The 27,338-nt window shown below is 43.1% G+C and overlaps 1 protein-coding gene and 1 long non-coding RNA gene across 3 annotated transcripts in view; both read right to left on the bottom strand.

The window, feature by feature from the left end:
* Positions 1 to 10,396, bottom strand: part of LOC126210063 (uncharacterized) — a 193,728-nt gene extending 183,332 nt beyond the window's left edge. Inside the window, exon 1 of the long non-coding RNA XR_007540602.1 lies at positions 10,349 to 10,396. This is a non-coding gene — a long non-coding RNA (uncharacterized LOC126210063). The remainder of the gene's footprint in view (positions 1 to 10,348) is intronic.
* LOC126210060 (alpha-actinin, sarcomeric) overlaps positions 1 to 27,338 on the bottom strand; it is a 488,112-nt gene that overhangs the window by 307,376 nt on the left and 153,398 nt on the right. The window lies entirely within an intron of this gene.

Raw genomic sequence — 27,338 nt, 5'->3', positions numbered from 1 at the left:
CAGGACGCGTGTGGTTCATGCATCTATGCTGACTTCTGTTCATCGGCGAAGGCTGGAATTTGAAAGCTAATACTGGATGTCCACTGAGTGGCGACAGGTGGCCTTTTCAGATGAACCACGTTTTATGCTCCATCGGACAGTTGGCCGTTGGCGCGTTCGGCGTGAAACGTCTGAAAGCAAATACCTTGCAACAACTGTCGGTTGGGTCCAGACGGTAGGAGGTAGCGTTATGGTCTGGGGAGTGTTTTCGTGGCATTCCCTAAGTGGTCTCGCCATTCTAAACGGCTCAATGGATCATCGCAAGTACTCATCTATTAGAGGAATTTATTTGTCCTCGAAAAGATGGCATCTACCAGCAGAAAAGTGCAACGTCTCACACCTCTCGCTATGTACGTGTGTGGTTCGATGAGCGCCAGGATGGGTTTACTGCACTCCGCTGGCCGGCAAACTTCTCGCATTGAAACCCAATCGAAAATCCGTGGGACCACTTCGACCGGCCTGTTCGCGCCATGGATCCTCAGTCTAGCAAAGCTGGCCACCGCACTGGAGTGTGCATGGCTCCACACCCCTGTAAGTATCTTCCAGAACCTCACTGACTCCCTGCACGTTTCGCAGTGTTCCGGGCTGCAAAAGGTGGTTATTCAGGCTTATGACTAATTTTCACAGTAAAGCGACTAAACAGTGTCTAGCACTGCGTTAGAGTACTTCCTATACTGATGTTTACTAGCCTTTTTCTCCTTTTTTACGCTCGTCCCTATCATTTCCACTATACAGAGAGGTCCAAAAAAATGTAGCCACTGTTTAAAAGTCCGTAACTGGCAAACTAATTGACGGAGTTGTCTCATTTTTGGTGAAAGTGTAGCTGAAAGTCCCACTTAAACATATCGCTGTAGTTCTTCGAAATGGTCACCATTAACATCCACACACAAACGATGCCGCCGAAATGCAGCACGAACTACTGACTGCAACGTCTTCAGCTGGATATTTGCACGTGAATGTACGTTGGCTTCTCGAAGTTCATCCAATGTGCGTGGCTTTTGTGGATAAACAACGTCCTTTAGTGTTCCCCACGCGTAAAAGTCCAGAGGAGTTAGGTCTGGGGAACGTGGTGGATACTCCACAGCACCTCTACAGCCTATCCATCTTCCACCGGCACAGTTACCGGTGAGGTGTACCTTCAGAAGCTTCAGACATCCATTTTACCTGCCGTCCGAGACTTGTATGGAGGCGGAAGAGTTTACTTTGAACAAGATGGTGCCCCCGCCCACTACCAAAATCGTGTTAGGGCGTATCTCGACGAAAATCTATCAGGAAGATGGATAGGCCGTAGAGGTGCTGTGCAGAATCCACCACGTTCCCCAGACCTAACTCATCTGGACTTTTACCTGTGGGGAACATTAAAGGACGTCGTTTATCGACAAAAGCCACGCACATTGGATGAACTTCGAGAAGCCACCGTACATTCACGTGCATCCAGCTGAACACGTTGCAGTCAGTAGTTCGTGCTGCAGTTCGGCGGCATCGTTTGTGTGTGGATGTTAATGGTGACCATTTCGAAAACCTACAGTGATATCTTTAAGTTGGACTTTAAGCTACACTTTCACCAAAGTTTGCCAGTTATGGACTTCACATTTTTTTGAACCCCTCTGTATATTTACTATTCCTCCAGGGGCACCATGTTAATCTTAGAGGGGAGTTGGAAAATAAGTTTCCCCTGTCGACTGTGGGCAGAGTCGTGTGATATGGGCGAAAGACGACACGGCTGGTGAACGCGCACGTGCAAGACACCGATACACCATTGGGTAGAGGTCGACAGCGATCAAGCAGACGGCGCTGTCGCAGTAGCTGCGCAAAGCGGAGTCCAGCCGCTCAGTCTTTTCCCGGAGCTATGGAGAGAAGGTGAGTTTTGGAGTCGTGGTCAAAGGCGGAAGCGAGAGCTGTCATCCGCTATGAATGGGCACGTGGAGTATCAGGCACAGAAATTCATGACCGCCTTGCTGAGGTGTGATGTCGAGGCAAATGGTGGGGAGATGATGCCAGAAATTCAGTGATAAGACGTCAGCAAGTGCAGGACATACAGAGACCTGGACGGACGAGCACGGCCACTACAGATGAACATGTCAGGAAGGTGGATGACATGATTAAGTGAACCGGAGTAGCGGCAGAACCTGGAATCGGACATGAGCGAGCTCACAAGATTATCCACGACATTCTTCGATACAGGAAGGCGTCCGCACGATGGGTGCCCCGCCAACTGATCCCGACACACATGGAACAACGCATGGCGTTCAGCCTGGAACAGCTCGTGCGTTACCATGAATCTGGCAATGACCTTCTGTTTCGGATTGTGACGGGGGGTGAAACGTGGGTCCACCATTACACGCCCGAAACGAAGACCGCATCCTTGGAGTGGAAACATCCGTCATCACCTGTCCGGAAGAAGTTCAAAAGTACTCCGTCTGCAGGTAAAGTGTAACTCACCGTTTTCTCGGACGCCAAAGGAATTTTGCTGCTAGACTTTCTGGAGGATGCAACCATCAATGCTGCACGGTACTGTGCCACTCTGTCGAAATTTAAAGAGGTGATTCGGAAAAAGCGGCCTGGCGTTCTGCTGTTGGATGACAATGTGAGACCACACGCGACGACAGCAACGCAAAACCATATTGCAACTCTTGGTTGGGAGCGCCTACATCCACCCGCCTTACAGTCCGAATCTCGCCCCCAAGTCACTTCCCTCTGTTTCCTGCTTTGAAGAAGACTCTCGGGGGAAGGTGCATTAGCAGCAATGCTGACGTCAAACAAGCCGTTGAACGCTTCTTCCGTGTGCGACGCCCTGATTTTTTCCTGGAAGGCTTTTTGAAGCTGCTAAAGCGGTACGACAAATGTCACAATGTACTTGGAAATTATGTAGAAAAATAAAGATATGTCTTGTCTTTAATGTCTCGTTCTCTTTTTTTTCCTTTCACACACAACTCTGACCACAGTCGACAGGGGAAACTTATTTCCCAACTCCCCCACGTAGAATGTTACAAGTATCTCGTCAGATGAAGTCTCTTTTCCTTCGTTGAGCGATTAGTTTAACGGCATACTCAAACTCAGGTGTTAATTTCCTCTGGCACTCCTCTTGCTCCACGCAGAAGGATACCAAAATCCTGCGGTTTCAGTTGTAATGTAGTATTCACTTTGAGGAACAGTTCCACTGCTGCTTCTGGCGTAATAAGAGCAAACTTTCACCACTGCGTCGATTTCGGAAACCAATTAGTTTCATTGGGAATACAGCTGAGTCGACGCCAAAACAATTACCCGTCTCCAAGATGAGATTTCGCGAGCGAAGAGCGAGTGCCTTTAATTGGAGCTTTCACTTGATCTACTTAAACGTCCCCGTAGTGCCTCCCGTCGACACTAAAAGAAGACCGCACGCGCTACGATTTATCTTACTGTGGAGAAGGCCGCTAAATGGCGTGTCACGCCAATATAGCTGTGTTCCACATCACTCTCGCCAAGTGAGATCAAACAAGGAACAGGGTCCAGAATGAAATTTTCACTGTACAGCGGAGTGTGCGCTGATACGAAACTTCCTGGCAGATTAAAACTGTGTGCAGGACTGAGACTCAAACTCGGGACCTTTGGAAGGTAGGAGACGAGGTACTGCGAAAATACTGTTAGGACGGGTAGTGAGTCGTGGTTGGGTAGCTCAGTTGGTAGAACACTTGCCTGCGAAAGTCAAAGGTCCTGAGTTCGAGTCTCCGTCCGGCACACAGTTGTAATATCCCAGGAAGTTTCATATCAGCGCACACTCCGCTGGTGAGTGAAACTCTCATTCTAGCGGATGTATTGCCACCGTCAGCAGGGTGTTTCAATCAGAAACTTCCAAGACCATGTCTTCAACATATATGATGATAGAAAATTGTCACTTATGTACGGGGCAAAAAACCTTACATTTTCTAACAAGCATCCGATTTTACAAGGGTATATCTCCTACACGCGTGCACATACGACTTTTGGGTGCTTTTTACAATTGCGTTTAATCGGAGTTAACATTAATTTTATTTTAATTAGTGTCGTAGTAAGCAACAACATGAAAAAGTATTTCCTGTCGTTTCATTTTCCAATGCGGGGAGGAGCAGAACATGAAAGGTTATCAGAAATATCTCTGGGGTTTCAGAAGAAAACTAGTTATCTACATCATCATACCTCACATGCCACCGAACAGTGTGTGAGGAAGAGTACTTCTGGTACCATTAACTTGTCCCTCCTTCCCTGTTCCACTAGCGAACTGCGCGTGGGAACAATGATTGTCAGTAAGCCTCTGTATTAGCTCTCACTTCTCAAACTTTCGCGTCGTGGTCACTTCGAGAGATGTATGTGGGAGGAAATAATATGCTGTACGATTATTATGGGAAATTTCTCTCTCAGAATTCCAACAGTAAACCTCTCCGTGAAGCATAACGCCTCTCTTGTAACGTCTGCCACGGGCATTTTTTGAGCATCTCTGTTACCACTCTCGCGCCAACTCAACGATTCCGTAATGATAAGCGCGGTTCTTCGTTGCAGCTTCTCATCTCTTGTATCACTCCTTCCTGGCAATGATTCCAGAGTGATGAACAATACTTAAGAATCGGTCGAACAAGTGCCTTGTAAGCCACTTCTTACGTGGTAAGATTCTTCCTCGGATTCTCAGTCTACTATTCGTTGCGTTTGGTCATTCCTGGAGAGTTACTCTTAGATATTTAACGGTAGCTCTGTTTCCAGTAGTTTCTCATCAATAGTGTAGTTGTCCAGATCATTTCTTTTCCTATGTATGACAAATATGATACTTTTTTTACGTTAAGGGTCAACTGCCAGAGACTTTATGATTTATCTGCCCAACGTGGAAGGAGTATATAATGGGTCTATACAAAGGCGATGTTCTTGAGGACAATATTATGGAAATGGAAGACGATGTAGATGAAGATGAAATGGGAGATATGATACTGCGTGAAGAATTTGATAGAGCACTGAAAGACCTAAGTCGAAACAAGGTCCCGGGAGTAGACATTCCACAGAACTACTGCTAGGCTTGGGAGAGCCAGCCCTGACAAAACTCTACCATCTGGTGAGCAAGATTTATGAGACAGGCTAAATACCCTCATACTTCAAGAAGAATATAGTAATTCCAATCCCAAAGAAAGCAGGTGTTGACAGATGTGAAAATTACCGAACTATCAGTTTAATAACCCATAGCTGCGAAATACTAACGCGAATTCTTTACAGACGAATGGAAAAACTGGTAGAAGCCGACCTCGGGGAAGATCAGTTTGGATTCCGTATAAATATTGGAACACGTGAGGCAATACTGACCCTACGACTTATCTTAGAAAATAGATAAAGGAAAGGAAAATCTGCGTTTCTAGCATTTGTAGACTTAGAGAAAGCTTTTGACAATGTTGACTGGAATACTCTCTTTCAAATTCTGAAGGTAGCAGGGGTAAAATACAGATAGCGGAAGGCAATTTACAAATTGTACAGAAACCAGATGGCAGTTACAAGAGTCAAGGGGCATGAAAGGGAAGCAGTGGTTGAGAAGGGAGTGAGACAGGGTTGTAGCCTATCCCCGATGTTATCCAATCTGTATCTGGCCAGCACATTCTCCAGATCTCTCACCAATTGGAAACATCTGGTCAGTGGTGGCCGAGCAACTGGCTCGTCACAATACGCCAGTCACTACTCTTGATGAACTGTGGTATCGTGTTGAAGCTGTATGGGCAGCTGTACCTGTACACGCCATCCAAGCTCTGTTTGACTCAATGCCCAGGCGTATCAAGGCCGTTATTACGGCCAGAGGTGGTTGTTCTGGGCACTGATTTCTCAGGACCTATGCACCCAAATTGCGTGAAAATGTAATCACCTGTCAGTTGTAGTATAATATATTTGTCCAATGAATACCCGTTTATCATCTGCATTTCTTCTTCTTGTAGCAATTTTAATTGCTCCTCTATTGGAGGAGACTTCTCTTCCTTTCTATAGCATTCATTTTTACAGTTTTCTATTGACAGGCTGTAGAATTTCGCTGTAGATGTTCTATTTTATTTATTCAACGTCAACAGAAAGAAATATAGAACGTATAAAATGTAGTAACCCGCATTGGAATCGGAGGGTAGTGGGAGTCAGATGTACAGCAATAAATAAATAAGAAAGCCTCTGAAGAAACTTAGCGGAATTGGTAGCGACCCGGTACGTTGGTAACTCTTAACGACAAACAGAGGCGGGAGAAACTCCCCGCTATGATTGCAGAGCGCGCCAAGGCACGCGCCTGTCTCGATGACATGATCTGGGCGAGCACTTCTGCCGCCTTATCTTATCGACGGCAAATGTCTGTGCAGTGACCTCATCGACCTGTCACCACTGAATTACTCGACGGCCCACGTCTCTTACCACGCAGGAATCCACCCAAACGCCGCCGGTCAATAACATTACGCAGATACCCTCACAGGGGGGTGTGCTCGACTTTGTGAAGCCACCTATAGAATGGTAGGTTAGAGTTCTATGTAGACATTCACTCTTGTGTGCCCCCGGTTGCGAGTAATCGACGAAAACGAATTTTTCGTGGTACTCTCGAGCGGTTTTAGTCAACCTGGCACCTACCGCCCATCAGTGGGCGTTCTACCTTTCATAATGGGCAGTGGGGTTTTCAAAACCTTTTCTTTAGGCTTTCATAAAATTTTTGACGAAGTATTTGGTATGCAGTTGTAATTATATGTATTCACTTGCTGTAACTCTGATATATAAAAATTAAGAAGTAAAGTTAGTTCCCTACGTTATTTTGTGGAACCTGTGGGGTGCTTGGAAAATTTTTACTGCTAACAGATGTAGGAAAGTGGGTGGTAGGTAAGAAAGGCTGACCAGCCCTGCTCGAGAGCCTTGAAAACAAAACTGCTTTTCGGAACAGAGCTGTAGCCACGAGGTTGACATGACAATGTAAAAATCATAAAATGTTCTTCACTTCTCAAGTAACGTTTTAAAATCGTGGAACTTGCTCAGGCATACTAATATAGGTAACATTTATTATTATTATTCTTTCTTTCTTTTCTCAGACGTTATGTCTGGTCAAAAATGGAAAGTGACGCGGACCTTGATCAAGCGTGACTTCCTTTTAACTGTATGGTATATGTTATATTGCATTTAGGAACTTTCGGGTAATTGAACATGTATCAATAATTACGGATTTCTGTAGTTGTATATATATGTTTGGATGTAGCTGTATTGCGTTGATGTACTGGTGGATATTGTGTGGTATGACTCCTGTAGTTGATAGTATGATTGGTATAATGTCAACTTTATCCTGATGCCACACGTCCTTGACTTCCTCAGCCAGTTGGATGTATTTTTCAATTTTTTCTCCTGTTTTCTTCTGTATATTTGTTGTATTGGGTATAGATGTTTTGATTAGTTGTGTAATTTTTTTCTTCTTTTTATTGGTGAGTATGATGTCAGGTTTGTTATGTGGCGTTGTTTTATCTGTTATAATGGTTCTGTTCCAGTATAATTTGTAGTCATCATTCTCCAGTACATTTTGTGGTGCATACTTGTATGTGGGAAAATGTTGTTTTATTAGTTTGCAAAGTCTGCATTTATCTGTTGTGGTATTGGGATCTTTAATAATATGCTTGCTGTAATATCTGGTGTTTAGTGTTTGATCCTGTATTGCAATCATGAATCCTTCCGTCTCACTGTATATATTGCCTTTTCTTAGCCATGTGTTGGATGCGTCTTGATCGATGTGTGGCTGTGTTAGATGATACGGGTGCTTGCCATGTAGTATTTCCTTTTTCCAATTTACTTTCTTCGTATCTGTTGATGTTATGTGATCTAAAGGGTTATAGAGGTGGTTATGAAATTGCAGTGGTGTAGCCGATGTATTTATGCGAGTGATTGCTTTGTGTATTTTGCTAGTTTCTGCTCGTTCTATAAAGAATTTTCTTAAATTGTCTACCTGTCCATAATGTAGGTTTTTTATGTCGATAAATCCCCTTCCTCCTTCCGTTCTGCTTAATGTGAATCTTTCTGTTGCTGAATGTATGTGATGTATTCTATATTTGTGGCATTGTGATCGTGTAAGTGTATTGAGTGCTTCTATGTCAGTGTTACTCCATTTCACTACTCCAAATGAGTAGGTCAATATTGGTATACCATAAGTATTTATAGCTTTTGTCTTGTTTCTTGCTGTCAATTCTGTTTTCAGTATTTTTGTTAGTCTTTGTCTATATTTTTCTTTTAGTTCTTCTTTAATATTTATATTATCTATTCCTATTTTTTGTCTATATCCTAGATGTTTATAGGCATCTGTTTTTTCCATCGCTTCTATGCAGTCGCTGTGGTTATCCAATATGTAATCTTCCTGTTTAGTGTGTTTTCCCTTGACTATGCTATTTTTCTTACATTTGTCTGTTCCAAAAGCCACATTTATTTCATTGCTGAATACTTCTGTTATCTTTAGTAATTGGTTGAGTTGTTGATTTGTTGCTGCCAGTAGTTTTAGATCATCCATGTATAGCAAATGTGTGATTTTGTGTGGGTATGTTCCAGTAATATTGTATCCATAATTTGTATTATTTAGCATGTTGGATAGTGGGGCAAGGCAGAACCAGAAAGGACTTAATGAGTCTCCTTGGTATATTCCACGCTTAATCTGTATTGGCTGTGATGTGACATTATTTGAATTTGTTTTAGGAACTGTATCAATTTAGGATCTACTTTGTATATTTTCAATATTTGTAGTAACCGTGAGTGGGGTACACTATCAAAAGCTTTTTGGTAATCAATGTATGCGTAGTGTAGCGACCTTTGTTTAATTTTAGCTTGATATGTCACCTCTGCATCTATTATCAGTTGCTCTTTACATCCTCGTGCTCCTTTGCAACAGACTTTTTGTTCTTCATTTATAATTTTGTTCTGTGTTGTATGTGTCAATAATTTCTGTGTAATGACTGAAGTTAATATTTTGTATATTGTTGGTAGGCATGTTATGGGGCGATATTTAGCTGGGTTTGCTGTGTGTGCTTGATCTTTAGGTTTCAGATAAATTAATCCATGTGTAAGTGTATCATGGAATGTGTATGGGTCTGCAATGTAACTGTTAAATAATTTAGTTAGATGTGAATGTGTTGAGGTGAATTTCTTTAGCCAGAAATTTGCTATTTTATCTTTTCCAGGGGCTTTCCAATTGTGAGTAGAATTAATTGCTTGGGTGACTTCATGTTGCAAAATTATCACTTCAGGCATTTGTGGTATCTTGTATGTGTCTGTTTCTGCTTGTATCCACCGTGCATGCCTGTTATGTTGTACCGGGTTTGACCACATGTTGCTCCAGAAGTGTTCCATGTCGGTTATGTTTGGTGGATTGTCTATTTTAATGTGTGTGTTATCTACTGTCTGGTAAAATTTCTTTTGGTTTGTGTTGAATGTTTGGTTTTGTTCCTTCTATTTCCACTTTTTTTGTATCTTCTAAGTCGTTTGGCCAATGTTTGTAATTTCTGCTTCTTTTCATCTATCGCTTCTTGTTGTGAGATTTTACCTAACCTTTTTCGTTTTCTTTTCTGACGTTTCATTTCTTATAAATTGTGTTAGCTGTCCGATGTCGCCGGCCGCGGTGGCCGTGCGGTTCTAGGCGCTTCAGTTCGGAACCGCGGGACTGCTACGGTCGTAGGTTCGAATCCTGCTTCGGGCATGGATGTGTGTGATGTCCTTAGGTTAGTTAGGTTTAAGTAGTTCTAAGTTCTAGGGGACTGATGACCTAAGATGTTGATTCCCATAGTGCTCAGAGCCATTTGAACCATTTGTCCGATGTCTTTTCTCAGTTTTTCTATTCTGATCTGTAGCCTGTGTTGCCATGCTGGTTTTATGGGTTTCTTCTGTGTGTTGGTTGGTTCTGATCTCTGCCTAGTGTGTATATTTAGTGTAGTGAGTGCTCCTATATAAACCACTAGTTGTAACTCTTCCATAGTTGTGTTTTCATTTGTTTTGTTGTGTATGATTGTGTTGATAGTTTTTATTGTTGTTTCGACTTGTGGGTTATTTGGCGGTCTTATTATTATTATTATTATTATTATTGTCGTCGTGGTCATTGTTCTTGTCCTTCAGTCCAGAAACTGGTTTGATGCAGCTCTCCATGCTATGCTACTCTATCCTATGCAAGCCTGTTCATCTCCGAATAACTACTGATTTCTCTCTCTCTCTCTCTCTCTCTCTCTCTCTCTCTCTCTCTCTCTCTGCGATTTTTACCCTCCACGCTTCCCTGGAATACTAAATAACCTGAGTGTACAGATCCCTTAAAGTGCGAAACATTAAAGCAGTTCCGTTCTGTACTTACCCATGTGTCTTTCAGTAATAAGCGAGGCAATTAATGGTATAACCCACCTGAAACAAGGAGAGATTATTATTAGCAAAGACATTTAATCGTGACGTTAACAACAACAGTCATTGTATATGCAAAGAAACTGTCAGTCATTTCACCTCCACTGCTTTAAAAAAAACAGTGGTGTAACTAGATGCATCCATGTTGGCGCTCCGTCTATACTTACTTTTGTCTAACTTCCATTAGTTGGATGTTTCGGTCTTATCCATTGGAATACAGCTAAGAACCTCTTTACTATACCTTCCATCTATTTGCCTGGCTACTGACCCGTCACACCACCTATTCCATTACCATTAGTCATAAAGGAGTCCTACAGTTCCCGGGACCATTTATTGGTTCTGTTGTTATTCCCAGTAATTCCTAATGTTCAAGTCTAGTTAACGGGGCTCTATAACACAACTCCATAACACAGCAGCGCTAATCGGCTGACTGGCCATCACACCACATCACAGTTTTTCAGAGAAGCATTCTTTTGCCTTCACAAATGCGTGTGTGTGCCGTCGGACCATCAAACTGAGTTACCAGTGTTTCTAATACCGTCATGAGTGAAAGTGGCTTCATCAAGAAGCAGTATTAATGAGATCACTCGGAGATTGGCAAAATTACCGTTATCTACTTTCATCTCCTTCCAGAAGGCGTTGAATCCACTGTAAATGATTAAGGACGGAGGCCTTGTATATGTCATTTCCGCCATTCAGTATTCTTGTTTCTGGAACAACGATACGTGCAGAAATTCTGCATGTGTTTGTTGAAGGACCATATTCTCCGAATTTAATGTCTTCTACTTAATTCGTACTGTTCATCTCACATAGAGGAAATATGACAGCTGGTTACTGCACAAGTCTCACGATTTTTAGTGAGAATGTGAGTAAACACTCTTGGAATCTGGTACTCTGTGGTTAGGAAATTGACTACCATATTCTCTACAAGCAGCAACTGCGTCTCCCTGACATTACCCGTACACAGCTGCCAGATCGATATACTCAGCATCTGCAAATACATGCAGCATGCTTAAAGGATACGTTATAATTGGCCGCAGCCACCATCACAATTGAAAAATTTAGTTACGTAATCTCAAACACAATTTCACAACCTGAACTTAAAAAAAATTAATAAATAAATAAAATATGAAAATTGATAGATAAGTCCATAGTAACTGGAGTACGGACACCATAAATGAATACTTTTCTCCCTAACCAGTTGTATTTCTGTAACCAACAACAATTGGGCATATTCCATAGAATATTCTATTTGAATTAGTGCGTACACACACACACACACACACACACACACACACACACACACACACACACACAGAGAGAGAGAGAGAGAGAGAGAGAGAGAGAGAGAGAGAGAGTGAGTGTGTGTGTGTGTGTGTGTGTGTGTGTGCAAAAAAAGAACAAGGTGGCAGCAAAATTGCACTATCTACAATTTTACGTAATTTATTTTTCCCGCAATGACTTCTGCAGATGGTAACTTATTATTTGGTGCGATTTTACTAATTTTAAATATGTGAAGAGCTAAATATGATCTGGTTTGTAATGTTATTATTTTCACTTTAACCTTTGAACCGAGTTTAGTATGACCAAGCTGCAGTCACTATCGCGCTCCCTCCTTGCGCGTACTACTATCGACCCCTCTTGCCAGAAGCTTTCTATAATGCTAAAGAAATTTTATAAATGACTGGCGCCTTTCGGCTTTACTTTAACGTACCTCTGCCACAACATGCAATCCAATAAGCCTGAATAAGTTTTTGTTTTTGTAACGACATATGACATATATATACGTTTTCACTGTTAACTTTCCTTGGTTCGTCATATTTTCTTCTGAAGACAATATTTTTATAAACGTTGAAATCACGGTAAAGGGGTTTTAAGGGGGAATGACATGTGACGGACGAAAATATTGTTCAAATTCACGTTTTTTTTTTCTCCATACTGAAATGTAGTAGACAAATAAGGTTTGATGCAATGAATGAAGCAAACATCGAAGTTGTTATTGGTATTTTTATTGAAGACAATTACATCTTCACTGTGTGACTGGGATTTTCCCGAGGCAGCTATGAAAGGAGTTGTTTTCGCTGTAACTCCGGCCGTGGTTATCTGAAGCATGAAATTAACATATCATCCTTATCCTTAAGTATGTAATTTTAGCTCATCGTAGGATTTGCAAAAATGTTTTGACGAAATTTTGGGTATTTGAGAAACGGCCATTTTTGGACCCCTCTCTTATGGCCAACAAAATATTAAATATCAACATGAAAAATAGACCACGATGAACTGAAGAGAATTCAATTTGCTTCGAGGAAGACAATAAATCTTTAAAATCGGATGAAAATTTTACCGTGGGAGACGACAACCATATCGAAAAAAAATTTTTTTTATTGAGAAAAACTGTTTACAGTTTGACAAGTATTTATCATATAAAAAAAGGGACGAAGATTGAAACTTATGGGATATCATCGATGCCCGATCTTTAATGCCTGTCTCGGCTAGTGGATTGCCGCTTTCTGCAACTTAGACCTTACAAGCCCTGATTTTCGTCCTAGAAGCCCTTTTCGTAGCTGAGCACATCGGCGCTGGCGTCTCACAGAATCTGCGCATTTTAATTTGAAGAGTACTTGCCAAGTGGTTTAATGCAGTATGGCCTACACTCAACAAACATACGGCCAAATTTAAAGCAATATTGACAATTTCGCTTCGGCTGGATGTTATTTTTGGAGCCTATCTCCAAATGAGACTATTGAAACTTTCGACCACATTTTGAATAAAACGGCGCAAACAACGCTCCAGAAAATCAGGTTTACTCAAATCGGTATGAACAGGATGATGGCATCGACAACGACTTGTGGAAATGGCGCTTTGTGTTGTGTACGCTCGGCTTAAAAAAAAAAGAATGGGTCAAAAGGCTTCGAGCACTATGGGACTTAAAATCTGAGGTCATCAGTCGCCTATAACTTAGAACTACTTAAACCTAACTAACCTAAGGACATCAACATATCCATGCCCGAGGCAGGATTCGAACCTGCGACCGTAGCAGTCGCGCGGTTCCGGACTGAAGAGCCTACAACCGCTCGGCCACCGCGGCCGGCCGCTCGGCTTCAAACGCTCACAGAATCGTTACTTTTGCAAGAACGAAATGAAATGACTGAGTGGCATTGATGGCCGGGAGGCCCCATCCCGCCAAGTTCGGTCGTAGAATTGCAAGTCTTACCTCGGTCGACGCCACATTGGGCGACTTGGGTACCGGTGACGACGACGACGACGATGACGACGACCACTAAAACAACACCCAGCCCACGAGCGGAGAAAATCTCCAACCCGGCCGGGAATCTAACCGGCGCATAATATTTTAGGGATTAATTTTTCAATGTATACCGGGTGATCAAAAAGTCACTATAAATTTGAAAACTGAATAAATCACGGAACAATGTAGATAGAGAGGTACGAATTGACTCACATACTTGGAATGACATGGGGTTTCATTAGAACCAAAAAAATACAAAAGTTAAAAATGTCCGACAGATGGCGCTTCATCTCAACAGACTTCAGGTAACCCCAAAGCCAATAATCGCACGGACTGAGATCTGGGGACCTAGGAGGCCAAGCACGACGAAGGTGGCGGCTGAGCACACGATCATCACCAAACGACGCGCGCAAGAGATATTTCACGCGTCTAGCAATACTTTTGTGGTTTTTTTGTTCTAATAAAACCCCATGTCATTCCAAGCATGTGTGTCAATTTTTACCTCTATATCTACATTATTCCGTGGTTTATTAAGTTTTCAAATTTATACTGACTTTTTGATCACCCGGTATACATTAGAATTCAGGAACAAAGATTCGAGTTTTTTCGACCACTGCCCTGTCGTTCCACCTTAATAAACTTTCCAATAGGCGACTGATTGGCTGTTTCCTACAAGGAGATTTCAGTCTATGTTTGTCCCACCTGCCATGTTCAAAATTTCACAATCAAACACTCAATTTCTGTAAACCTCGCGTATGTGTAAAGCAAGGTAAAAACTCTGACAGTTGCCGCAAGTCACAAAAGGCTGGCAGTGACTCAAAAGCAGATATGTCCCAAGAGATCGTAAGCAGCAAACACGAAAGAACCGCCCACAGCTGCAGGCGCAGGAGGCAACAAAATGTCGCGCGCCGCCTCCGGGGCGCTTCGATCCAACTTCCGGCTCCAGTAGCCTGACGAGTTTTCCTCGGCTCCAGTACCCGACCCCGGTGCCGGCGAGTTTCCTCGCTCGAGGTCACGGCCGCTCCCGACTCGCGGCCACGGCCAAACGTATAAATTACGGCTACTCCCAGTGTCTTCCGTGCCCTCGACGGGCGCGGCCTTTCGTCAGCTCAGCTCGGCAACGTCACATTCCCCTCACTGGCGAGCCGGCTAGGGTACGAATGTCAACCCAAGTCAAATACACTGAAGCGCCTAAGAAACTGGCATACGCATGCGTATTCAAAGACAAGTTCCTGGGGCAGTTGTTACATTGGTTATTGCCACTACAATGGCAAGTTATCAAATATTTAAGCGAGTTTGAACGTGTTGTTATAGTCGGCGCACGAGCGATGGGACACAGCATCTCCGAGGTAGCGATGGAGTGGGAATTTTCTTGCGCGACCGTGTCACGAGTAGACCGTGAATGTCAGGAATCCGGTAAAACATCGAATCTCCGACATCGCTGCGGCAGGAAAAAGATCCTGTAACAACGGGACCGACGACGAGTGAAGAGAATCGTTAAACGCGACAGAAGTGCAGTCCTTCCGAAAACTGCTGCAGATGTCAACGGTGGACCATCAACAAGTGTCAACGAACCATCTTCGATATGAGCTTTCGGAGCAGAAGGCCAACTTGTGTACCTTTGACGACTGCACGACACAAAGCTTTACTCCTAGCCTGGGCCCGTAACTACCGACATTTGATTGTTGATAACTGTGACTGATCAGACGAGTTTCATTCCAAATTGTAACGAGGGGATGGACGTGTACGGGTATGGAAACCACCTCATGAATCCATGGACCCTGCAAGTCAGCAGAGGGCTATTCAAACTGGTGGAGGCTCTGTAATGGTGTGAGGTGCGCGCATCTGGAGTGATATGGGACCCCTTATACGTCTAGAATGATGTAGGTTGCAGTAGGTACTGGGAGATGAAGCAGCTTGCACAGGATAGAGTAGCATGGAGAGCTGCATCAAACCAGTCTCAGGACTGAAGACCACAACAACAACAACAACAACAACAACAACAACAACAACATACGTCTAGATACGACTCTGACAGGTGACACGTACATAAGCATGCTGTCTGGTCACCTGCATCCATTTATGTCTATTGTGCAATCCGACGGACTTTGGCAATTCCAGCAGGACAATGCGACACTCCACACGCCCAGAACTGCTACAGAGTAGTTCCAACAACACTCCTCTGAGTTTAAACAATTCCGCTGGCCACCAAACTCCCCAGACATGAACATTGTTGAGCATATCTGGGATGCCTTCCAACATGCTTTTCAGAAGAGATCTCCACCGCTTGTACTCTTACGGATTTAAAAACAGCCCTGTAGGATTCATGGTGTTAATTCCCTCCAGCACTACTTCAGACATTTGTCGAGTCCATGCCACGTCGTGTTGTGGCACTTCTGCGTACTCGCGGGGGCCCTACGCGATATTAGGCAGGTGCACTAGTTTCTTTGGTCTCTTCAGTGTATAACTCAATGCAACCGACAGCGGCGAACACGATTTCATCAATTTATAAGCGCAGTTCCACGCCACCCACTAGGCTCCCCGATGCCAGAGGATTCAAATTAAGCTCTTGTTTCCTTGCTATTAAAACGATTATTATTTTTTAAGTGATGTCTCATTATTATAGAGGATATTACAGGTCAAAACAAAAAAAGCGATTCTTATAAACTGAAGTACCCGCGGCCGTACCCTTTCAAAGGACCCATCCCGGCATTTGTCTGAAGCGATTTAGAAAAACCACGGAAAACCTAAATTACGATGAGTTTGACTGAGATCGTGCAATAGGGCTACGAGTACCTGGATGATCAAATCAAATCGTTCAAATGGCTCTGGGACTTAACTTCTGAGGTCATCAGTCCCCTAGAACCTAGAACTACTTAAACCTAACTAACATAAGGACATTCATGCCCGACGCAGGATTCGAACCTGCGACCGTAGCGGTCTCGCGGTTCCCGACTGTAGCGCCTAGAACCGCTCGGCCACTCCGGCCGACGCTGGATGATCCTTCAGTTATACCGCAGAAAAACTTCGCAGCGTCGTAGCAGCTGTACACGATTGCTATATAGTAGCGGACCATCGTGTTCGGCGTACGGCTCTGGCGTCTGCAGCAGCAATTTAGGCACCAGTTGGCACCACAGTGACACAGCGAACCTTTACAAATTGATTACTTCAACGGCAGTTCGGAGCCAGAGGCCCAGTATCGTGGATTCCACTGATCTCAAACCACCATTTTTGCGACTTCAGTGGGGTCAAGCGAGAGCTCATTGGAGGGTAGAAGGATGTCTGTTGTGTTTTCTGACGAAAGCTGGTTGTCGCTGATCGATGGCGATGGTGCTTTTGTGTTGGTTAGGAGGCCAGCAGTTGCTGCAACCAACCTGTCCGCATGATAGACACAGTCGACCTATACTTGGGGATATGGTGTACGGTGCGATTTCTTATGGCAACAGGAGCAGTTTCGTGGTTATCCCAAGCACACTGGCTGCAAATCTGTACCTGAGTCTGGTGATTCAACCTGTTGCGCTGCCATTCATGAACAGCTTTAGAGGGCGGGTTTTCCAACAGAATACCGCTCGCCCTCATGCCGCTGTTGTAGCCAGACACGCTCTACACACTATCGACGTGCTGCCTTGACCTGCTCGATCACCAGATCTGTCTCCAATCGAGCACATATGGGACATCATCGGACAACTCCAGCGTCATCCACAAACAGCGTTAACCGTCCCTCTACTGATCGACCGAGAGCAACAGGCATGAACTCCGCCCCACAAACTGACATCCAGCACCTACCCATCGCAAGCATGCACATTTGTAAACCTCCCCCACAGGCCATGAAGGCCCAAAGGTACCGACTGGCCGCCGTGTCATCCTCAACCCACAGCCGTCACTGGATGCGGATATGGACGGTCATGTGGCCAGCACACCGCTCTCCCGGCCGTATGTCAGTTTCCGAGACCGAAGCCGCTACTTCTCAATCAAGTAGCTCCTCAGTTTGCCTCACAAGGGCTGAGTGCACCCCGCTTGCCAACAGCGCTCGGCAGACCGGATGGTCACCCATTCCAGTGCTAGCCCAGCCCGTCAGCTCTTATCTTCGGTTATCTGACGGGAACCTGCGTTACGACTGCGACAAGGCCGTTGGCACCGAACGGTTACATCCGTTATTAATGTACCAGCATTTCACATTTTCAATGGCTTATCTCGCGCTCACATTAACCTGGGATCTTGGAAAGTTAATCATTTAAATCTGTTACCTGGACAAATGTATACCTGAAATTTCATTACTCCACTTTTTTCAGTGTCGCGATGTTTTGTCGTCAGTATTTATAAATAATTCTCTACACTAAAATATTTTAATTGTGTTTTACTGGGATGAACTGATTCTGTTCTCAGCGGGACGTGGGAAACCGCAAGCGTATCCGAAGACTTTGTAGTTCAGCGTTCCACGAAAGCATCACGCACGAGTCGGGACCATCAAGAGGTGGTATCTGGCGCATATCAGAAATGGCTCTATCAAGGAGGCGCTGCCCGACGGCTTATAGCGCTCCGTTTAGCCAGTGCTCATTTCGGGCACTAAAGTGGACGGATAATTTCTTCCGGGGGTCGTGAGAGCGTGTATGCTTAGTAGAGAAGCGTGGCTCATTACGCGAAGTGGTGGAACTGCCTGATGGAGGAAATTGCAGGCCTTAATGAGATGGCCGACAGATCGCCGTGTTAACTCGACACATTACGTTTACTGCCTGTTTCGCGTGAGCTCAGGGACATACCCCTTCTACGCGCCCTACTTAACCCTATTACGACCAGTGGCGTAAATACACCTCGACACGTCCCTTTAAGACCACGAGGGACACGGGCAAACTGCCCTTTGCGCATGTGCGATGCGAGGAACCAAGTCATGGTGGTAACCATCAGACGACTCATTTTTGAAGTGATACACTGATCATCCCAAACACGACGATTACTGCCCGCCGCGAAATTGATGGCACTACGCGGGCGTCACGCGAGGAAAGTACCGACCGGGTGGTTATACACAATTTAAAGTGCCGCTACTCACAGACGTCCAGTGTGGGCTGTAATTATCGTATGGCAGCGAAACTTGGCACATACGCTAATGCGTTAATGCAGAACTGATTAACACAAGAGAAAAAAAAATATATAGTTCCGATTTTGGCCACAAGGTGCACAACTGGCGCTGTACACCTTCTCGTTGACGTTTCTGGTCGACTCAACAACTGTATAAGCAGCAGTTAATACTAAAAACAACATCATGCCTTTCCACTTGCTTTACCTTTTCTGCCACGTCCCGTTCGTAATTCATTAAATATGGAAACATTTCTATACGCTTTTCTTTCATTCACAGCGCCAGATTTGCACCTAGTGGCCAAATTTGGAACTATTTTTTTTTCATCGTAAATAGGTTCCGCATCAGCTCATTAGAATATTTACCAAGTTTCGCCGTCATGCAACAATTACAGCCCATACAATCTCTAAGTTGCTTAACTTTAATTATAACCATCGAGTACCTATTTAGGCTGAGGAGAGACGATTGGGGAATTATTCTGACGATGATAGGGGTCGCAAATGAGGAAATCCGCTGACATAATCGGCTTAGGATAACGGTAGGTTGTTATGGACCGCAGCCTGCGCACGAGTATCTCCGAAAAAGCGAATCTTCATTAGTTACAACTGTTATTCATTGTTAAAGCATCACTTGATGCTCAGATTAACAAGTTGTTCACTTGCAGTACATTGTTCCACCTTTAAATGAACATGTCCATCAAAAACTGTAACTATCGCGGTGGTCCTACACTACGAGGGTAATCCCAAAAGTAAGGTCTCCTATTTCTTATAAGTACATAGAGTTGTTTATTTCTAGAATGGTTTACATCAGTTTACAGCTTGAACATTTAGCTATTTTTCGACATAATCATCATTTCTGTCGATGCATTTTTGTAGACGCTGTGGCAGTATTTTGTATGCCCATGTCATACCAGCTCGCCGCCAAGCTGTTCAGAAAGTTACGAACCTCTTCTTTCACTTCGTCGTCGGAGCTGAATCGCTGGGACCACAATTAACGCTGACAGGTACTGTGAGATTCTGAAAAAACTCAAACGGGCAATTCAGAACCGGAGAAGAGGAATGTTGACCAAGGGCGTACACACTGTCCATGATAACGCTCGCCCACACATCGCTCGGCAAACCGTTGCTGTCCTGCAACAGTTTCAGTGGAACATAATCACCCACCCTATAGCCCTGACTCGGCGCCCAGTTCCCTAGGTTAAAAGAACATTTGGCCGGAGAGCGATTCAGCTCCGACGACGAGGTGAAAGAAGAGGTTCATAACTTTCTGTTAAATATAGTACAAACTCTGGAGGGCACTTAATGCAAACAGACACTCAATCGCAAAATTGAGGTTGTGCTGTAACTTAACTGGTTCCTATCTGGATCGAGAAAATACATTAAATTATAGTAATGAATATTAAATAGAGATCAGTTAAGTTTACGTATTGGTAAAATATGTTTCATACAAACTCTGGGCGCCTGAGCACGGCTTTTTCTGTTAAACGTCCGTTCATGTATTTAAAAGCGTGTTTCTTCTCTCTGTGTTTTCTTTCGGACTTCGCAATAAGACAGCGCCCGAAGACGGCGGTGGATCGATCTCGACAACATTTTGCTTAGTAGTACGGAACCTTTTTTTGCCATGCCGTCACCCAACAATCGTACAATGATTAAAGACACAAAAAAACATACATAGGTTAGTAATAACAATATAAACACAAATTATAACACTTACATTGAGACTTGCATTATGCAATTACGGGTGCCGATTGGGTGCAACTCGTGAATGTATTAATAAAATTATGTAGTATTAATGGTGGTGTGCCAAAATACGTCCGACCTGGACAGGACCTACAAAACAAGAGGTGCCTCTTTTCTGCCAATAATCTGACGATCAAAAATCTTCAAATGTTTACAGCGGCTGCATACAATACGAGGTGTGGCTAGAAAAAAACCGGACTAGTACTGGTGAAACAATAAAACGAATGCAATAAGGCTGAAAGTCGCGTGGCCTGTCACGTGACTCTCTCTCCGCCTACTGCTCGAGTTTCATCTGCCTCCTGCACTCAGTCTGCCCGTGGCGTCTGTTTTAAGTAGTTGAAGTTTTGTCTGTGCGTCGGAAAATGTTGAGTGTACAGAAAGAACAGCGTGTTAACATCAAATTTTGTTTCAAACTAGGAAAATCTGCAAGTGAAACGTTTGTAATGTTACAACAAGTGTACGGCGATGATTGTTTATCGCGAACACAAGTGTTTGAGTGGTTTAAACGATTTAAAGATGGCCGCGAAGACACGAGTGATGACACTCGCACTGGCAGACCATTGTCAGCAAAAACTGATGCAAACATTGAAAAAATCGGTAAACTTGTTAGACACTTTCCTTGTCAACTCCTGTTAACTCAGACACTGCTCTGATTGTTAAACGGCGATCTTGTCTAACAAGTTTACCGATTTTTTCAATGTTTGCATCAGTTTTTGCTGACAATGGTCTGCCAGTGCGAGTGTCATCACTGGTGTCTTCGCGGCCATCTTTAAATCGTTTAAACCACTCAAACACTTGTGTTCGCGATAAACAATCATCGCCGTACACTTGTTGTAACATTACAAACGTTTCACTTGCAGATTTTCCTAGTTTGAAACAAAATTTGATGTTAACACGCTGTTCTTTCTGTACACTCAACATTTTCCGACGCACAGACAAAACGTCAACTACTTGAAACAGACGCCACGGGCAGACTGAGTGCAGGAGGCAGATGAAACTCGAGCAGTAGGCGGAGCGAGAGTCACGTGACAGGCCACGCGACTTTCAGCCTTATTGCATTCGTTTTATTGTTTCACCAGTACTAGTCCGGTTTTTTTCTAGCCACACCTCGTATTTATACAGCCGTGGACTACATCTATGGCTCAAATTGTTTGGCTCTGAGCACTATGGGACTTAACTTCTGAGGTCAACAGTCCCCTTGAACTTAGAACTACTTGAACCTAACTAACCTAAGGACATCACACACATCCATGCCCGAGGCAGGATTCGCACCTGCGACCGTAGCGGTCGCGTAGTTCCGGACTGTAGCACCTAGAACCCCTCGGCCACTCCGGCTGGCTCAAATTATTTCTTTTATTTCATTAGTTATAATTATGTTTTCTGCTAATAAAAGCTCAGCATGCAAATGTGCCTTTAAATGCTCCGTTCCTTATGACCTCGAGCGATGGTAGATTATTTTGTTAGGGAGTTAAGTTACAAATTAAAATAAAAACTCTCTTGCCTCCCGATTTTATACCTATCCGCGACTAGAGAGTGAGAAGGAAATGGTGTCATTCCCTCCGTATAGTAGTAGTTTTGGGCCAGCTTAATTTTATTGTAGCGCGTTTCAGACTAATTATAGGTGGTCACGATGATGACTCAGATCATTAAAGACGCTATGGGCGCAGGAATGCAGCTCTGGAATTAATTTCAAAATAAAGAGAATAAATAGTTAATTGGAATTAGTGGGGTCAAATTTGAGCTCCGCATTCCCATGATAAGCTTTTAGGAGGATGGAGGTAGGCGCCTTCGAGACTACAAGGAACGCTAGACATTCTTTGGGTTCTTCTTGTTCCAGCAAGTGCGGCACGCGAAGTGTCCCGCCAAACTCGCCTTAGCCGCGAGGTTAACTCCAGTCCCCTTTCTACACGTCAGAGAGGTTCGCGTCAAATGCTTCCAAGGTGACTGCTGCCCGCTATCCAACGTGGGGCCAGCAAGAGCCTGCCGAGAAGATTCACTTGACCTCCGTTCCAGATGTCGCGGCTGACCGGAAGCCCTCACCAGCGTATGTATGGCCTTTAAACTGCTAGTCGCTGCGGCTGTCGTTTCAGAAATCTCTCCCGTCTTATTCAAGATCAGCATGAAACACTTGCAACATGTAAAATTAAACTCAAAGCACAATCTTTCAAACCTGGTCTTCCGCGCTCTGGAACACCTGCTTTCGTTAGTTATTCGTGACTGATCCCGCAATCTAGTATCGCATACATCTCGTGTAGCTTTTGGCCATTTTTGCGACGGAGTCTTCGACAACCATGACCTCAGCACTCTCATCAAGCTCTTTGTCCGTCAGAAAATCGTTACACCAACACTCACTCATGGGTGTGAGCTCTGGGTCATCTACATCTACAAGAGTTCTCTTTGTCACATCAAAGTGTCAGGCACAGCCTTCATCTAACCACCTTCAAACTATTTCTCGAAATTCCGTGGACAGATCTCGCCGCAACGAAAAACGCCTTTGTTTTAATTATCACCACCCAAACTCTCTTTTCATATTCGTGACAGTCTTTCCTATTTCGCGGCAAAACGAAACGAGCTGCCCTTCATTCGAATTTTTCGATGTCCTCCGTCAATACTATCTGGCAAGCGTCTCCTACAGCATAGAAGTTTTCTAGCACAGGATTCAATATCGTAGAGTAGACAGTCTCAATAGTAGGTCTGTTGCATCTTCTAAGGTCAAAATGGTTCAAATGGCTCTGAGCACTATGGGACTCAACTTCTGAGGTCACCAGTCCCCTAGAACTTAGATCTACTTAAACCTAACTAGCCTAACGACATCACACACATCCATGCTCGAGGCAGGATTCGAACCTGCGACCGTAGCGGTCGAGCGGTTCCAGACTAGCGCCTAGAACCGCTCGGCCACTCCGGCCGACCAACATCTAAGTGTTCTACACACAAAACGTAGTGTTTGGTTTGCCTTCCCCATAACAGTATCTGTATGATCATTCAAATTTAGGTTGTTCGTAATTGCAGGTCTTAGATATTTACTTGAAATGACAGCGCCGGCCGGTGTGGCCGTGCGGCTCTAGGTGCTTCAGTCTGGAACCGCGTGACCGCTGCGGTCGCAGGTTCGAATCCTGCCTCGGGCATTGATGTGTGTGATGTCCTTAGGTTAGTTAGGTTTAAGTAGTTCTAAGTTCTAGGGTACTGATGACCACAGAAGTTAAGTCCCATAGTGCTCAGAGCCATTTTTTTGAATTGACAGCCTTTAGATATGTGTGATTTACCGTCTAACCGAAATTTAACCGAGTCCTTTTAGTACTAATGTGGATGATTTCACTTTTTTTATTATTTAGGGTCGATTGTCACTTTTCGCTCTGTGCAGCTCTCTTGTCTAAGCATTTTTTTTAAATTCGTATTGGTCCTCTGATGACTTTACTACACCGTAAACGAAATCATCAGCAAACATTCTAAAATGGCTGCAAACACTGTCTCCTAATTCGTTTATATAAATTAGGAACAACAGAGCGTCTGTTGGGGAACGGCAGAGGTAACTTTCGATGCACTCTATGACTTGCTGTCAGGTACAACGTACTCTGGCCTTTCTAAAGAGAAATCAAGAATCCCGCGGCCCAACCGAGAGTACTCCATAAGTACACAATTTGATTGGAAGTCTCTTGTGAGGAACACAAAGCCCTCAGGAAAGCTAGAGAAATGGAATCAATTTGAGATCCGCTGTGGATAGTACTCATTACTTCGTGCCAATAGAGAGATAGCCGTGTTTCAGAAGAATGCTGTCTGGGTTAGACATTTGGTAATGTCCATTCTTACACTACTCTGTTCTCATGGTAAACAAATAATTAGAAACAAAATTTGTTTTAGCGATCTTTCACTCCTACTTGCTGCTTATTGTCTAATGTTGGGCTTATACGATAAACACATTTCTTCGCCTATTCCGTCATTTATTAACATAAGATAAGTTGTTCACACACAACTTCAACATCCAACTGAGACAAAGATTTCCAGATGAGTGACAAGGTATCTTTCACCTAGTAAGTTAATAACAAATTGACCGGTGTAGTATCTTTAACAGCTCAAAAGTTAATATAAACACCCAGAATTCACGCGCAACGCCCACATTTATAATCTCTCATTTTCCGCGGGAATTTTCTCAAAACACATTTTTTAATTACAATAATTCTGTAACTAACACATACTTCTGACAGAAGTATATATTGCAATTTGAGAAACCTTATATTTAGGATTACAAAATAGGTTATTGAAACACTATTTTACAAAAGAATGTGTAAATATTCATAATGAGTAACTTTTGAAACAAAATCTTTTTGGAAAAAGCTGTTCTTCCAAAAATGGAGAAAAGGAGGTTCCAATGCAGGCATGTCAGAGCAAATACAAATAAGTTTCAGCTGTTTAGATAATACGCATTTATAGTTATTGCAATTACATCATGCTTCTTTAAATAAAATGTTTTGAATGACACTAACTACGTTATTACAATTACGAGACTGATAACTAAATACTGCAAAAATGAAGTTTAGTGAGGAACATTTTTAATAAACTTTCGACAATTTCTGGGCATACTGATTACACATTACTATTTAATAGAAAGTATAAAAGACATGAGAAGTGTTACGTAGAACACTACTTTTGTTTTGTTTTTAATTATTTTCTTTATTTTACAGACTGTGTGTTAAATATACGTGTCGTATTTGACTATTAGCTAAAAAGAAATGATTTTATTAACTACAATACATGCCGAACGAAACAATTATTTATATTTCATCACATGTACCACTTAATTCACATATAAGTTAGTGTCGAGAGCTTTTACACAAATTGGTACCAATCATTAGAGTTACATTTCACACTGTTGTAGAAAATGTGGTTCCAGGATTGGTCTGCTTAATCAATCGCGAAATCAAAAAACACCATGTATATAATCAAAATTGCAAGCCATAATATGGCTGTTATCTAATAAATGACCACATTACTTTCATAGTGATTCAGCAAATGTCAGGTCCTTCACCTATATATACATTATCGAAGCCACCGATGGACGACTATAACGAAAACAAATTCGTCTACGTTAAGCGAGACAGACTGTAACTGTGTATTTTATGAATAAATAGTTTCTTACGATCAAAGGCGACCATAATGTCTTTTTAGGAAACCTGTATTGAGTAATAGCCTTTCTACGTTACCTGAAGTCAATTTATGAGGCTTTTTTTACCAAACTGTAACGCCACTGGCGGGGATTAAAACAAGCAACATGGAAGTTTAGTATCACACATACGACTGATCAGAACATAATGGCTACACTATTCTCGACTTCCTACAGTCTTTGTGGAAAAATTATGCGTGAGGAGCATTTCCTTGCCACTTAGAGCCATAGTACCATAGGGAGCTATTTCACACGTAACTAAATTTGAGAGGGAAGAACAAAGGTTTCACTAGAAACGGTTTGTCAGAAAATGTTGTATTGTTATCCAAATTTTGAGGTCTCTGTCTTCCACTTACTCGAGATAGCAAAAATGAAACAGAAGATACCAAACAATATTATACTTTTTCAAAGCAAATTTGAGTTTAAGAGAGTAAAAGTGTTCCGAATGGGAACTTTCAAACCATTATCATCAAAGCGACTTATTATGAGGAAATAAAATTTGAATATCTCCTTTAATACATTTTACATCTACATGGATATTCTATAAATCACACTTAAGTGCCAGGCAGATCCGAATCTTGTAGTTTTGGTCTATAAACTAAAAAGAAATATTATAACGTTTGAGAAAGGCACGTGGAACGACTGCGCTAGCTAGAATAGGAGAAATTACCCACAGAGGCAGGGGAGAGCGCATTAAAAAATATCCACTTATGGGGTCAATGAGGGAACAGAAATGGCAGTTTGATTCCATGTTATCCTTTTCATGTAATACCCACCTTACGAAGGTAACCAGATAATACGAGGGTCACTCCAAAAGAAAAACACACTATTTTTATAAAAATACAGTTTAAATTCTGCATGTGTGAAAGTTTTTCAGTGTGTAGATACATCCTCCCAGTTTGTTTTCAAACTTAGTTCAAACTGTTACCGTGAGTGGCGCCGTCACAGCATGTCTTCAAGATGGCTGCTACAATTGACGTTCGTCAGAAGCAACGTGCTTTCATAGAATTCCCGTTCTGTGAAAACGAGACAGTGGGAAACATCCACAAGAGGTTGAAAAAGGTGTATGGAGATGCTGCTGTCGATCGCAGTACAGTTAGTCGGTGGGAAAGCAGGTTACGTGATGAAAGCGGGCACTGCAATATTGAGGATTGCCCTCGCAGCGGCAGGCCTCGTACTGCACACACTCCAAACAATGTGCAGAGAGTTAACGAATTGGTGACTGCTGACAGACGCATCACAGTGAACGAATTGTCACGCTACATTGGGATAGGGGAACGAAGTGTTTGCAGAATACTGAAAGTGTCGGCAAAAGCAGGCACGGCCACATGTCAGTCAAAAACCATGGAAGCGATCATAAAACTCTGATGGACAACACTGAAACACCAGCCTAGTCCTGACCTGGCTCCGTGTGACTCTCATCTCTTTGGGAAACTGAAAGACTCTCTTCGTGGAAGAAGGTTTGAAGATGATGACTCCCTTGTGCACGCTGCCAAACAGTGGCTCCAACAGGTTGGTCCAGAATTTTACCGTGCGGGTATACAGGCTCTGGTTCCAAGATGGCGTAAGGCAGCTGAGAGGGATGGAAATTGAAAATATTGTTCGTAAAGAATGTATCTACACACTGTAAAACTTTCAAACATGTAGAATAAAAGATGGATTAAAAAAAAAAAAGAATGCATTTCTATTGGAGTGACCCTCGTAGTTTCACCACGGCGAGGGTCT

The sequence above is a fragment of the Schistocerca nitens genome, chromosome 10, assembly GCF_023898315.1.
Source record: "Schistocerca nitens isolate TAMUIC-IGC-003100 chromosome 10, iqSchNite1.1, whole genome shotgun sequence".
Classification (NCBI taxonomy): Eukaryota; Metazoa; Arthropoda; class Insecta; order Orthoptera; family Acrididae; genus Schistocerca; species Schistocerca nitens.
This window is presented reverse-complemented; position numbering and strand designations above follow the sequence as displayed.